Raw genomic sequence first — 15,507 nt, 5'->3', positions numbered from 1 at the left:
GAAATCGTGCTGAGAATGCCATCAGCTCCCACAGGTAAGTAGACAATGACTCTCACTCTTATAGACAAGCTGCCAGGGAGCTAGAGTGACCAGACAGCAAGTGTGAAAAATCGAGATGGGAGTGGGGAGTAGTAGGAGACAATATAAAAAAAGACCCCAAAATCGAGACCGTCCCTATAAAATCGGGATATCTGGTCACCCTACAGGGAGCTCAGCTTCCTCAGGCAACTGGACAATGATCCCCACTGTTACAGACAAGCAGCCAAGGAACCAAGCTAAAACCAGCCAGTTGCTGGCAAGTCCCTTGCCTCAAGCCACTGGCCAGTCATGTTTACATCAACCAAGATTTCTCTTCAGAGAGATATCATGGGCCCAAGAGAGGAGCTAGGCCAGTCCAGCAGGTTGCAGGATGGAGGGAACCTACCTTTGTCTCTGTGAGTCACTGGACGATCAGCAATTGACTATGGAGCTGCCCTTGAACTGTCAAGGGCAGTAAAGTACCATTCTGCAGGGTTTTGGCAAGCCCAGTTCCAACACGCAGGGTGCTGGCAAGATCAATTCTGACAGGCAAAGGGCCCTGACAGGCAGGGGAATGGGTTAAGAACATAAGAATGGTGTGACAGACTGTACCCCAATATTTATCCTTTTTACAAGACAGTGATCAATTTTGTTCAAGGTATCCTTTGTGAGGCATCATTTGAAAACTCAATCTACTAAACGTTGTTGTCCTGGTACAATGTGTATATCAACACTGTATGTAAAGTTACAAGATTCTACTGTATAATATTGCTAGATCATGCTCCAAGCTTAGAAAAGCAGGAACAAACCACTTCCTCAGAAACAAAAGACAACCAATACCTTGGCCAAGTGTCAACAAAGACAAGTAGACCATCACCTACTTAAGCGGACAGTCTTTGGCAGGAAGAAGGGTGTAAGCAAAAAACTTTACTGATTTATAATAGAACACAGACTTGCAGTCACCTGAACCCTGATTGGAGATAATCCTCAAGGAGGGGAGAATGGTATAACAAGAGAGGACACCTCTCTCCTCATGGCAGTAACAATGCCTGAAGTTGCATCTGATGAAGTGGGTTTTAGCCCACAAAAGCTTATGCCCAAATAAATTAGTCTCTGCGGTGCCATAAGTACTCCTCATTGTTTTTGCTGATACAGACTAACACAGCTACCACTCCGAATGCCTAAAGAAACATTGAACTGGAGGGAGGGGTCCTGGCCTGGAGCTTCCTGCCAGTAAGGACTGCAAAGAGCAACTGGTGAGAAAAAGCTTTCATTTGAATCCATTTAGCTTGCTACGTTTGTTATTTGTTTGCATTTTATCTTTTTATTTTCTCTGTGACCAATTTTGACTTTTGTTCCTCATTACTTGTAATCTCTTAAAATCTATCTTTCTGTTGTTAATAAACTTGTTTTACTGTTTTATCTAAACTAGTGTGTTTGGACTGAAGTGTTTGGGGGAAACTCCACTTGAAATAACAAGGTTTCTGCATATCATTTTCCATTGATGAAATGACAGACTTTATATGAGCTTGCATTGTCCAGTAGAGAGTACTAGATGCACATTTCATGGGGAAACTCTGGGACTGGGAGTGTGGTGGTTATGTCATCCTCTATGTAATTCATGCGTGGCTGGCCAGAACATTCATGGAATTCAGCTGGGAGTGACTTTCCCTGCTAGAGACTGGTCAGGAGTGGTGGTTCTCGCAGCAAAGCAGTGTAAAAGGCACCCTAGATTGGAGAATTGAGGGGACACAGCTGTTCAACAGTCCACACTGTACCCTGGGGAATGTCGCAAATGGCCACACTGGGTCAAACCAAAGGTCCATCGAGCCCTGTAGTCTGTATTCTGACAATGGCTGGTGCCAGATGCTTCAGAGGCAACAAACAAGGCAATTTTGAGGGATCCATCCTATCATCGAGACCCAGCATCTGGCAGTCACATGTTCTGGGACACCCAGAACATGGTGTTGCATCCTCGACCCTCTTGGCTAATAGCCATTGATGGTGAATTCTCCATGAATGTATCTCATTCTTATATAGTGGCGTTATATATTGTGATATTTTCTATCTTATTTTCAATCCCTTTCTTAACGGTTTCTAACATTGTTAGCTTTTTTGAGTGACGCTGCCAATTGAGGGGATGTTTTCAGAGAACTATCCACAATGACATCAAAATCCCATTCTTCAGTGGTAATAGCTAATTTAGACCCCATCTTTTTGTATGTATAGGTGGCATTATGTTTTCCAATGTGCATTAGTTTGCATTTATCAAAATTGAATTTAATCTGCCATATTCTTGCCCAGTCACCCAGTTTTGTGAAATCCCTTTATAACACTTGGCAGTCAGCTTTGGACTTAACTATTTTGAGTAATTTTGTATCATCTGCAAACTTTGCCATCTCACTGTTTAATCCCTTTTCCGGCTCATTTATGAATATTTTGAATAGCACTGGTCCCCCACTACAGATCCTACTCTTTACCTCTCTCCACTGTGAAAACTGACCATTTATTCCCACCCTTTGTTTCCTAACTTTTAACCAGTTACTGATTCATGAGAGCCCTTCCCTCTCCTCCCATGACTGTTGACTTTGCTTAAGAGTATTTGGGTCTTCTCCAATAAAATGTTTAATCCTCATTACAACAAATAAATCTTTTTCCCTAACTATCAGTTCTCCCCCCAAGCAAATAATGTTACTCCCTCCCCAAAACCAGTTCAGACCTTACACAGATGGGAGAAAATGCAAACCTATTATTATAGACAGACTGCGGGTGAGCTCAGCTTATATGAGTAAGCAGACAATGTCTTCAACTGTTATGCACAAGCTTTCTATGAGCTCACTCCTACAGACAACTACACGTTGACTTGCAGTGATGCTGAGAGTCCAATCAACTCCACCAAGTAAGTGGACGATGATTCCAGCTTTTATAGACAGGCTGGCAGCGAGCTCAGTCCCACAGATAAGTGAACATTGATTTGAAAAGTTACTGACAATGTAATCCTTACCCACAGGTAAATGCACAACGACTGAAATCACCTTGACAGTGCAATCACTGAACAAGACTCACTTTTTTTAGACAGGCTGCCAGGGAACTCAGCTCCCTGGCAAATGGACAATGATCTCCGCCGTTATGGATAAATGCTGAAACCAGCCAGTTGCTGGCAAGCCCCCTGCCTCAAGCCAGCAGCCAGTGATGTTTACATTGACCAAGATTTCTCTGCAATAAAATGCCATGAGCCCACAACAGGAGCTGGGCCAGCCTGGCAGGCACAGGACGGAGCCTGTCTTTGTCTCTACGAGCCATGGGATGACCAGCAACCGACTATGGAGGAAGCCACACTCAAATTGGCAGGGGTGGTTCCAGCAAGCCCAGTTCCGATAGGCAGGGGAACAAGTTCTGCCCAGATAAATCATTTAATCCTCCTCCCCACAAATAAATCATTTGCCCTACAATTCAATTCTTCACTTAAATGAATTAATGCTGCTCCCTCCCCAAACCAACAGGTAAATTGACATTTTCCCCTCCCCCATTGTTACAGGCTGCCAGGGAGCTCAGCTCCCACAGCCAGTGGATCTGCATCCTGCTCTCTTATTTAATGGATGAGCTGCCAGTGAGCTCCACTCCTGCGGGCCAGCAGGCAACGATCCCCACCGTTACGTACAAGTGGGGAAGGAACCCTGCCAAAACTGGCCCTTTGCTGGCGAGTCGCCTGCCTCAAGTCACCAGCCAGTGACTTTACACCAAAACTAAGGTTGTTCTTCAGCAAGCTGCTGTGGGCCCACAACAGCAGCTGGGCCAGCACATGGGGGCATCCGACTTTGTGTCTATAGCCATGGGACAATTGGTGATGGACTATGCACCTAGCTCAAAATGGCAGGGGCAGTCAAGCATGGCTCTGGTGGGTAGGATTCCAGCAAGCCCAGTTCCATCAAATGGGGAATGAGTTCTGTCCAGGTACAAGGCTTAATCCTCCTCCTCAAATAAGTCATTTGCTGTAAAAAGTAGTTCTTCCCCTAAGTCAATTAATTATACCCCCCTGCTCAAAACAAATCACACTTCATGCAGCTAAATGGACAATGACTCCAATTGTTACAAACAGGTGGACAGGGAGCTCAGCTCCCACAGGTAGGTTGGATATTGACTTGCAATATTACTGATTTTGTAATCATCTCCCACAGGTAAAAGGAAAATGAACATATGCTGACAGTGCAGTCAGCTCCTAGAGGTAAATGGCCATTGACTCCCAGTGTTGCAGTCAGGCTGCCAATGAATTCCACTTCTACAGGTGAATGGATAATGTCACAGACGGGTTTCTGATGAGTCTGCTTCACTTCCAGGGGTGCTGGAACTAGGGGTGCGGGGGTGTGACAGCACCCCCCCGCTTGAAGTAGTAATAACAACCAAATACATGGTTTCCGTTTTCAGCACCCCCACTATACAAATTGTTCCAATGCACCTGTTCACCATGTCTAGGGTTACCACGTAGCAACTGTGAAAAAAATGGGATGGGGGTGGGGAGTAATAGGTGCCTATATAAGAAAAAACCAAAAAAATGGGACTGTCCCTTTAAAAGTGTCACCCTATTGCCTCAAGCCAGTGACAGTTACACCAACCAAAGGTGTCATCCCTTTCAAATCCGTTTCCTGAGGTTCAAGGGCTGACATCTAGTGGGTATTAAAGTTACTGCTCATGGGAGCTCTGTGAAATGCTCCTCATCTCCCCAGGAAGTACCCGTTGCCAGGCAGAGATCATTAGTGACCTAGGATGATATAGACAGTGCCTAGAGCCCAGGTTCAAAGGATTTCAAGGATGAGATTCAGAAGGGCAGCGGGTCTGTCTGGTATAGTTCAGGAGTGGGAGAAATGGAATTAGGGAGCAGAGACCCATATTGGAGGGATAGTGGATCTTGTTGGGAGTGGGGAGGCACTGTGTCCATCAGAGAGTGAAGGGAAGAACTGAAAAGGTGGAGCCAGTCCAGTATGTTTTGGAAGAAGAGTTGAGAAGGGACAAGAAGTCTGGGGGGATTGGAGAAAAGCTAGTGGCGAGGATCCTGTGCAAGGAGGCCATAGGCAGGTCAGATTCACATTGACTGATATGTTTTTCCTTCAGTAAAATGCCATGGACTCACAACAGCCGCTGGCCACCCAGCAGACACAAGAGGGATCTATAAAACAGATGCCACCTCCTGGAGGAGGACAGAGAGATCGATGGGGGACTAGGCAAGGCTGTCTAGACAGAGGAAGAGGAGAGAGCAAGGGGCAATGTCTGCCCTGCACCAAAGTCAACCCCTGGAGAAAATTCATGTAGTAATTGGGACAGTCTCGTCATTCCAAAAACCTTTAGGGAACTATAGGAGAACTAACATCCAAACCAAACTGTTACAATGGTGCTCAGTAACTTTTGAGAACTCCCAATTGAAAGTTCGTCTCTATGGTCACTGCATCACCAATTCCCAGCTCCTCATGCCAAAAAAAAAAAAAAAAAAAAAGCAATAGTTTGAATATTAAAGCTACTTGCTAAAACAGTTCTCTCTTCAAATACATCTGTTCCTGTTCAACCTGAACTCTTCCCTGTGGCAGGTGTGTGTTAATTTTTCATCTCAGATGCACGTGTACCTAAGGTGGCAGAGGTATGATGTTAACTGTGTTGTTTAAACTAAAAATTCTCACGTTACATAAGGGAACAAATAAAACCTAATTGGGCCATTGTTCACTTTTCTATACAGCTGTCTTAACACGGTGGGTCCATTTCATCCAGAATGTACAGACCCCCATACCCCAGGATATATGCGAGTCTGGCAACGTATAAATGATTTACCCACATACCTGAGCTCTTGCTCTTTTACCTCTTTGGGGGAGCTGGTAAACTTTCTGAGAATCCCGTTTCTCTCTTTTCTTCATTCTTCTCCTTCCCCCCTCTGCGAGCTCTGGCCCAGCCCAGCCTGTGTGGAACTGAACTCTCCCTTCTGCACTATGGCTTTTGCTCACCCTGTGGGCTGCTTACTGCCCTGACCACCTCCTTTGGGTGCTCGGCTCCTACTCCTGCCCCACCGTTTTTCTGGGGCTTTCCCTCCTCATCTCCCACTTCCTGCCCCCAGTTCCTCTGGGACTTCCTCTCCCCCCTTCCTGCCCCCCAGTTCCTCTGGGGCTTCCCCTCCTCATCTCCACCTCTATGTCCCTGCCCCCTATAGCCCTGGAGCTGCCCCCCCCCCGTTCCTGCCCCTTGTAGCCCGGGCAGGGCTGCGCCGCAGCGAGGGAGGCTCCAGGGCAGAGCAAGCGCCGGACCCTGTCGCGAGCTCACCCGCCGCCCCGGGGCTGAGGCCACGCGCCGGTGCCCTGGAGGCTGCTCCGCTCCCCCTGCCGCCGCGGCTCTTGCTGAGCGAGTCGTTCCGCTTTCACTCACCCCGGGACCCGCCCCTGCAGCGCTCCGGGCGGTTCATGGGGGCCGCGCCCGCCCAATGTGCGGGGTTCCCACCAGCATTAAATAACCCCCTGCAAGCGTTAACTCCGCCCCGCCATCGTCAGGGCAGCGCTGCCTGGCCCCCAAACCGCCTCTACTGGCAGCCCTGCTCTCTCAGCTGCATGTCAATTTGTCAAATCCCTTCTGAGCCTCTGTGTCCATTCTGTGCAATTTCCACCCCTTCCCAACCCCACCAATAGCTTTAAATTTTCTCCCCCTTCAATCTGCGCCAGCCTCCTGCTATTCCGTCAAACAGCCCCAACACAGAATAGCAGGGTTGGAAGGAACCTCGTTTAGTCCAACCCCCCTGCTCAAAGCAGGACCAAGCCCCAACTAAATCCCCAAATGGCCCCCTCGAGGATTGAACTCACACTCCTGGGTTGAGGGGGCCAATGCTCAAACCACTGAGCTACCCCAAGTGTCGTTAAACTCCCAAATGTTTTAATTTTGGCCTTCCTGTATTGTTAAACGGTCTTGAGGGCAGGACAGTCCCCTGCATGGCTCTAGAGAGGGGTTGCTGCACGCACAGCTAACATTTCAGAAAATAGATGTCTGCTTGCTGGCAAATGCGGAGTCCTAGGGCTGGTCCGCGTACCATTATTGTACGGAGTTGACTGAGTCGACTTAGAACTCCCCGCCCAGATGCATTTATACAGACGTGGGACGTATCTATAGTTTAAGGTTTAGGTAAAGGTAAGCTATACCGCTGTGATCGCATTATACCAGGAAAACTGCAGCTACTTAGGGCTTTGCTCCAATTGAACTCTTCTTTTGTAAACTGATCTAACTAAATCAGTGTAAAATGTGCGTAGAGAAGCCCTGCGTGAAAATAATACCTTGTGTGGCCTAATTTTGTGTATTTTTACAGTCTGGCCTGAGTCTCCAGTGCCTTGCATTTCAAGTAACCGCGTACACAGTGCTGAATTTGTAATGAAAGAGCTACCAGTGCTCAAGCAATTTTTTTTAAATCTTCCATAACTGACAGCACCTGCCTGCACCTCTCGGTTTGTGCTAACTACCACCAAGCCTGGAGATTTAGCTCTAGCACAAAATAAGCACTGCATTTACACCTAGGCAAGGACACTACCCAAATCCGATGGGTGGCATTTTACACACACCTGCTAGAAAAGTGAGTGCCAATCAGAACAGAACAGCTGATGGTCCATCTAGCCCAACGTCCTGTCTTCTCACGGAGTAGTGCAATGGCACTTGCTTTGCACACGTTTAAATAATTACACAAGATAAAAGAAGCAGAGGCTGAAAGCCATATTATGTTTTTCTATGATGCCTTCTAAAAGTAGCTGTTAGAGGCAAAGGAGCCTCTCATCTTGAGTTCCAGTCCATCAAACAATTATATGAATCACCCATTTCTTTACATGAAGGGTCTCACCAGAAATATTAAAATATTTTAAAACAGTTTGACAAATTGGTAAAGAAGGATCCTGCCACCTCGCGTTGCATTATCACCAAGGGGAATAATTGAAAACAGTTCCCCCCGTTTTGGTGTATTGCCTGTTGTATCTTGTGAAGTATGACTTGCATCATCCAACTGCCGCCTCTCTTTTTTAAGGGATCAGTGATCAGTTAATGGGAGAGAGACTTTAAAAAACAGTTATCTGGGCTTTGAGCGGAACGCAGCGTGGCTTTAGATAAACTGATTTTTAGTTTGGCAATACAGGCACAATTCCGTTTTCTGTTCTTCATCCCGTGAGAACGGAAGGCTAATACTGTGAAACAAGGATTCAAACAGCTGTGCCCTGAACCTTACAGTAAAGCAGCACATGGCCAAAGCGGAACGGTTTTTTCTTCATCGAGTCTAGTCTGACAGTACCTGGAGATTTCAGTTCCACTTCATCAAGTTTGGAAATGAGACTGTAAATCACGTTCACCTTTCAGTCAGTGACAGACACCCTTGGCCCTCTGAACGACTCGATCTGGCAACTGCTAACTCAGCTAGAGAGGCGTTGTGCTGTTCTCTACCCGCCTACAGACCTAAACATGAGTTTGGAAATAAAAGAGAAGCTAGGTGCTAATTAAATACTGAAGACAGCAGTAAAAACTCCGAAAGTCACACACCGCAAACTCACCGAGGAAATATTGTTTCATACGCTCAGGTCATTTTCGCTGTGAGGTTACTAAGTTTTGGCCTCAAATCATTTACACATATTATTTGTATCACTAGGTAAATCTTCAATCATTGCTAACCCACATCCCAACCAGTGACAACTCTCATGGGCAGGGTCTGTCGCCTAAGAATGGTGCTAGGGAAAAAATGCCAGAATATTTTCATTAAAGAAGACTTATACAAAAGAATGAAAGCAGTTTTAAAACAGCGACAGCAGCTCGGTTATTTTAATACTAGATTTTATTGTTGCGAGCTTTTCCTTGTAGAGGAGAAAAAAAATCTCTTCCCTCTTCCCCCATTCCCCCCCCCCCCCCGTACAGTAATGGATAAGGAAATAGAAACGCCACAATACAAAGAAAAAGGACTCAGACTTGCAAGTTTTTCTCTCACAAAACAAACAAGGTCTCTCCCACCTTGTCTCTGTAAGGACAGATAAGGCATTGAGGAGATATTATGGGCCATTTTTGATCCATACACTAATAGGTTTCTATACTAAACCCCCAAACTCCTAACACTATTTCATCCCAGACATCTTCTGGGAAACATAAATTAATAGAGATGGCAATGGGAGAATTGTATTATAACTGAAAACAAATAACACTATAAAACATTTCACTGTGATTGCCAAAAGAAGACAAAAGATAAACGCAAAGCATCTGATGCTGTTTCAACTCTCTTATCAAATTGCCTTGCAGTATTTTGTAGAAATACAGCTAACATGTTTGTGTTGATTTTACAAAACATTCTGTGTGCACATTTAGTTGCTAATATTATTTGTTTATATTTACTTGGACTATAACCAATGAAATGTGTTTGTTTGACCTTGTGTTGAAAATGCAGCCAGGAGCTTTAGCGCTCCGAGGAGAAGCAGAAGAAATATATTAAATGTAGATCGCCCGCGCAAACCAGCCACTCTTAATCCACAAATCCACACATCTGGAAACACAAGATGTTTATAATTAACAGTGAAAACCAGGAAACATTTAGGGTATATCTAATTCTCCAGCTGGGAAACCTGCTACATCTGCTCAAATGGAGCAGAGGCAAACGTCTGCTGTCCTTACATTAAAACAAACAAACCACCACAGTTCTGTAGCTTCTGAAATAACAAACACTGAAAATTCAGAAATATTGAGCCTTAATCATGTGGAGCTATTTCTGACCTCCCCGCTGACGTGAAGAAATTTCAGGGGGTTGTTTCTGGTACAGAAGCACAGCGCCTATAAGAGCTGCGTGGATATTCTCTGTTGATGAATTTGGGTTATACCGACTCCAGCCTCAAGATTATTGGGCAACCCAAGTTGAATTTGCTGGTTCTTTAATTAGGATGCTTCCTAATTATTGATTATCACCATCTTCAGCCAGTTGATGGCGATTTTCACTTGCTGGAAGCGTTCCCCTTCAGAACTCAGGGAGAATTCTGGCCCTATTGAAATCTAGGCAGGGGACGGTTCCCATTGCCTCAATGGGGATAAGAATTCATTCTCATTTTTCAGAGGGCTGGACACGGGGACTACGCTTTCCTCAGTGGAGGCTTCCATTTACAAGCAGCAAAGAATCCTGTGGCACCTTATAGACTAACAGACGTTTTGGAGCATGAGCTTTCGTGGGTGAATACCCACTTCCTCTTGCATCTGAGGAAGTGGGTATTCACCCACGAAAGCTCATGCTCCAAAACGTCTGTTAGTCTATAAGGTGCCACAGGATTCTTTGCTGCTTTTACAGATCCAGACTAACACGGCTACCCTCTGATACTTTCCATTTACAAGTGGATGGGAAGGGGTAGGCCCCAGTTATGGAAGAAGGGATATTTTAATGGGTAATAACACTGAATTCCATTTTAGCTCTTCACCAGAGCAAAGGGTCTTGCCATAAACGCTGGAGAGAGCGGCTCGGAGGGACAGCCCATTGAATAGACAAGCTTTTAATCTGCTTGTCTTTATTGGTATAGTATTTTGATCCTGCGGCCCTTTTCTTGAGTGCAACCAACAGCAGCTCTTCTCCCGCCTTAAACAAGACTTCAATGCCTTCAGGTGTCTCCCTAATCTGCAAACTCCGCTCTAAATTGCCAGTTGCCGTTTACACTGGCTCTGGGTACGCAAGAAGTGTATTCGCAGTGCGGTCTCCCGACTCGAGGCTGGGTGCGCTGTGAAGTCTCTTAGCCCGGATGCCCCCTTACCTTTTGATGCACCGTTTTAAACAACGCAGGTGCTGGTGAAATAATTTCCTCGGGGTTGGCCATTTCTAGAGCCACAGGCTGTTTGGTAAATAGGATGCGTTTATTTCTCCAGCGGTCTTATCTCCCTGGCTGGAAAAGACAAGCGAGGTCATTGCTTCAGCGATTTCAGTGCCGCTTCTTATTCCTGGTTCACGTCCCTGACATACGTTAGACACAGAAGGGGAGTGGAGTAATCCCCTGGCGTGGAGCAAATTCTGCTGGTTAGAGAAACAAGCTTTCCAGCTACCCAGGGCTCGTCTTCAGGGATCTGTGGGACCTGGGAAGTCAATAAACAGAAGTGGGGCCAATAAAGATATATTAGCTCGCCCACCTTGTCTCTGTAATAACCTGGGGCCAACAGGGCTACCGCAAACACTGCATACACACATGTAAGGAGGCAAAGGGTCTACCCTGGTTCAGTCAGGTTCTGAGCTTGCTGGAATAATCCCGCTGAGGACAAAGCAGCAGGAGACTCTCTCCTCCTCCTGGCTTTTCGAGGGGCCGGTCGCAGGCTGCAATAGCCTTTCCCACGCTCTGTTTTATTCAGCCGAAAGAGGTCAGGTACCGCAGGACCATTGGTCCGACGTGCCCAGGGTTAGGTAAATAAATGGCTGTAACAAGGGACTATACCAGCTGCAGATGAGCATGTTAGACGGTTTAGACAGACAAAATGTAGGGTTAACCTACAAAAACAACAAGGAGTCTGGTGGCACCTTAAAGACTTATATTTATTCACAGCTGTATTTACACGGCTACCTCCTGATACCTGACCCCAGACAGGGGTTAACCTACAATGCCCCGTGGTAACTGACCAGCACCCGGCCTGTAACTGGCATTTTTATCACTGGGAGGTTGCGTTGCAGTAGTTTCCTGGAAACAAGTTGGCACCGGCAAATAAAGTGCAATGTGAAATACTACAGCTCAGACTGCATATACCTCGCTCTCCATATCACGGGCACCAAGATGGTGACCAGGAGCTGTCTCTAGAGCTTCCAGAGATGCTAACTAGACACGCGTATGATCATCGGAAAGCTGGTAGGGAAGGTCTTGTGTGTCATGGTTACATGACGTAGGAATCGCCAGGGTGACTTGAAATCCTAACTCCTCCCATCTTTCACCCCTCCTGCGCCCCCACCCTCATCGATCGCCGTGTGTAGAAAGGGGAGGAAAAGTACCCAATGCGGGGCTTCAAACAATGTACAAAGCCAGACTCTGGAGCGCAAAGACTTGGGCCCCAGTAGCTCTGGGTTTCCGCTTTGGAGCCGCTGCTCTGTCTGTGCTGAGAACAGGGCACAGATGAGCTGCTGGGAAGTGTCCGATCTCCCCCCCCCCCCCCGTATATGGAAGGTGACTTCTCTCAACTCAGTGACATAGAGATGGGGAGGGGGGCAAGCGAAATCTGGATCCACGTGCCTGTTCCAATTCTATCATTTATCCCACGGATGTAACCGGTGGGAATGTGTATTCATACACACACTCCACGTGTCTGTCTTGTAGCCTTTGCTACTCAGGATCAATAGTCATCTCAAGCAGTATATGCCATTCAAATCTTAACACCACACACCGTCGAGGGGTTGTGTTTGTTTAGCATGGTGTATCATGAATACATGCCACAAAGAGACTCGAATGCACTGCAAAACTTGCTCGGCTAAGCACTCGGGGGAAGAGGTAAGCTTGAACCCCAACCCTTAATTTATATGCCTGATTCAGACTGTAGTTGTGAGTGGTCCCATACTGTCTCTCAACAACAGAGTTTAATATAAGATAGTATCCACCACCTTCAATACACATATCTCTAGGATATTCTGACCACAAATTAACAAAACGATCTTCACGCTGGCAGGCAGAGGGGAAGAGTTGAGGAAACACACGCATATTGGACGGGCAAACATTTTATGAAAATGAGTTAGTTGGTGGTGGTGTAGGTAGCTGCCTTCTACAAAAAGTAGCAGACACTGGGCACTCAGTAATGCCTCACCCACCTTTGCCCTCGATTTTGAGAGGGGTCGGTCACCTTAACGTCACCTGGAGTTAAGGGAAGCTGTAGGTGCATCGCCTCTCTGAAAATCCGGTCCTAACCGCAAATTGTGTTCAGAAAGGAAGAGCATCAGACAGCGAGTTCTCTTTTACACCTTCCTGAAACTGTTAGGGGATCTTTCACATGGACAGCCACCTAACTTGGGCAAAAAACACTTTGGTTTAACTATCTCTTCTGAGATCTACTGACTCTGGTTTACTAATTAGTAGATTATTTCCACCTGTAACATTGTAGTTAGTACATTCTGTCTCCAGTCTTTCGGTACTGAACTCCGGAGTCAGAATTAGGGAGACAGTTATACCTGTATCTTTGCACACACATCACAGAAGTTGCGTCTGACCTTATCCTCACAAAAGCACATTTGCCCACTTGCTTGTAAATCAACACATTAAACAGCTGCTCTCCTCAGTTGAAATTACTACTGATCCATGAGCAACTATCACAGGAATATATAACCCACCGTCAAACAGAACCATAAAATTCCTGCCTAAATGGGTTTGTTTCTTCCTCTGACAACATTAGCATCACTCAGGGAACAACAATTATTTTGCTAAAGCAGCTGTCTGATATAACTATTAAAAAAGGAAGATTGGAGAGACAGAGACCAAGGACACAGATTAGATTAAAATCAAAACACAAACATGCGTCCTATGAAGAAAATACTGGTGAAAGGAAAGCTCTTGTGTTTAGTCTGAATCTCCATGCATGAGAATCAAACTCACCTTGGGCTTTATTCACACTTACAATTTCACCTTCCTTTGTGATCAGTGACGGTAAACATCGGTAGTGGGCCCAGCCCTGTTGAAAGTTAATGGCGAAGCTACCTTTGACTTCACTGGACGCAGGAGAGGTTATGGTAGGTATCCTTTGTTGTTTACCAATCCTTCAACATTAGGGATGAAGGGAGCCCCTTGAGATTAACACACACACACACTTCTGCCCCAAACTCAGTTTGATCCTTCAAGTTCTTTTAACACAACAGTAAACGCCCCTTTTTTTCTCTCTCCCGCCAACGCCTTTTCTAGTTCTGGCCAGAGCAAGCAGAAAAATGCTGAACTACCATCAGCTGGTCTTGTGGTGTTTCCTTGCACGCAAGAATCATGGTGGTATTTCCTGGCTGATCAGAAACAAAATAGAGCAAAGACTATTCGATTCTTAGGAGACTTACCGCGCAATTTAGCACATCCAGGAGGTAGCTCAGACTGAGGTTTATGTGAACTGAGCATCTGAGGGCTGGATTCTCTTGTCCTTCACACCCGGGAGCTCAAATCTAATCCCACTCAAGTAAATGAATTACACCCGTGTAAAAACGGTGTCAGAGAAGAATCAGGCACTGAGAGTGAGGTCCTCAAAAGGTGTAAATTGGTGCAGCTCCATTGCATTCAGCGGAGCTTCATTGATTTACACCAGGAAATATGTGGCTCTGAGTGTTTACCCAAGAAGAGTTTTCCCAAAGCTAACATGCTAGTATATATATATACCCGCACACCATCAGACACAAGACCATAGACAACGGCAACAGATTAAACCATTTAGCAGGAGAGTACTACTCTTAATTAGCATGTCTTACACCTAGCTCTTGCAGCAATGTCATCTTTTCCTCTGCAGGAACATGTCCAATCCTTGGAAGACCTTGTATAAAGCACTGCAGGACAATTTCACAATCAGAAAATGAATGGGGTTCCGTATTTAAACCGATCGCTCTCTAGTGTAACATCAATATACAGGAGCGAAGCATATATAGTAGTGAGTTAACAAGTGTCTCCTTACGATTGAAGATACAGGTCATAAACGAGGTTCATCGTGTATTACATATGTACTATTTTTTTCTATCAGTGGATTTTAAGGCTGGAACTCCTTCAGATGACATCATTTAATGGGAAACCACAGTTTCTCCAGGAGGGCCTATTTAATTGTGAGTACGGACTCAATGGAACTACACCTACAGTGCTTGTAACTTGTGGCAAAAATAGCACTTGGAAAAAAATGTGTGTGCATATTATAGTAGCATACTGTGAGATCCTGAAACAGAAATACTGCCTAGCAAATAGAAATGGTACTGGGGTTGTGGTATAGGCTGTATTTTGTAAAACAATGACACTTAAGGAGGATTTAGTTGCATAGACCTTGTGCTGGCTTTCTATGCAGGGTGAATGTCACACACTAGTGCCAGATTCTTCTTTCCCTGCATCTTGTGTCGTCATTTACACCAGTGCAAAGTGAGTGTAAAATTATAATATTCTGATCTGGCAGCATTTGACACTCACTTTGCACGAGTGTAAATGACTCGGGTAAGCTCAGAGAATTGGGATCTACGTGTGCATGTAGGGGCAGACACCCTGGGTGGTGAATTCCACAACCTGAATACTGGCCTGTGACTCACCTCTCCGTGTAGACCTGTCCAGCGGTGGTAGAGACCCCCCCAGCCTGCAATTTCACTTGTGCCATCTCTAGTATGGGGCTCCCTCTCTGTGGAGGATCAATCTAGGAGTTCTACATGTAGTAGAAGGTGCACACACCCTGCCTGGCCCCTCGGCATTTGCCTCCTTCCTCTCTGTACATGGAACAGCCCTGGTTCTGCTGGAAGTGGAGTCACTGAATCTGTAGAGGCAGGGGAAAGATTTTCCCCACTACAGATTTATAATCTGA

The sequence above is a fragment of the Gopherus evgoodei genome, chromosome 3 (genome assembly GCF_007399415.2).
Source record: "Gopherus evgoodei ecotype Sinaloan lineage chromosome 3, rGopEvg1_v1.p, whole genome shotgun sequence".
NCBI lineage: Eukaryota > Metazoa > Chordata > Testudines > Testudinidae > Gopherus > Gopherus evgoodei.
The sequence above is the reverse complement of the archived record's forward strand: the minus strand, read 5'-3'. Positions refer to the sequence as shown.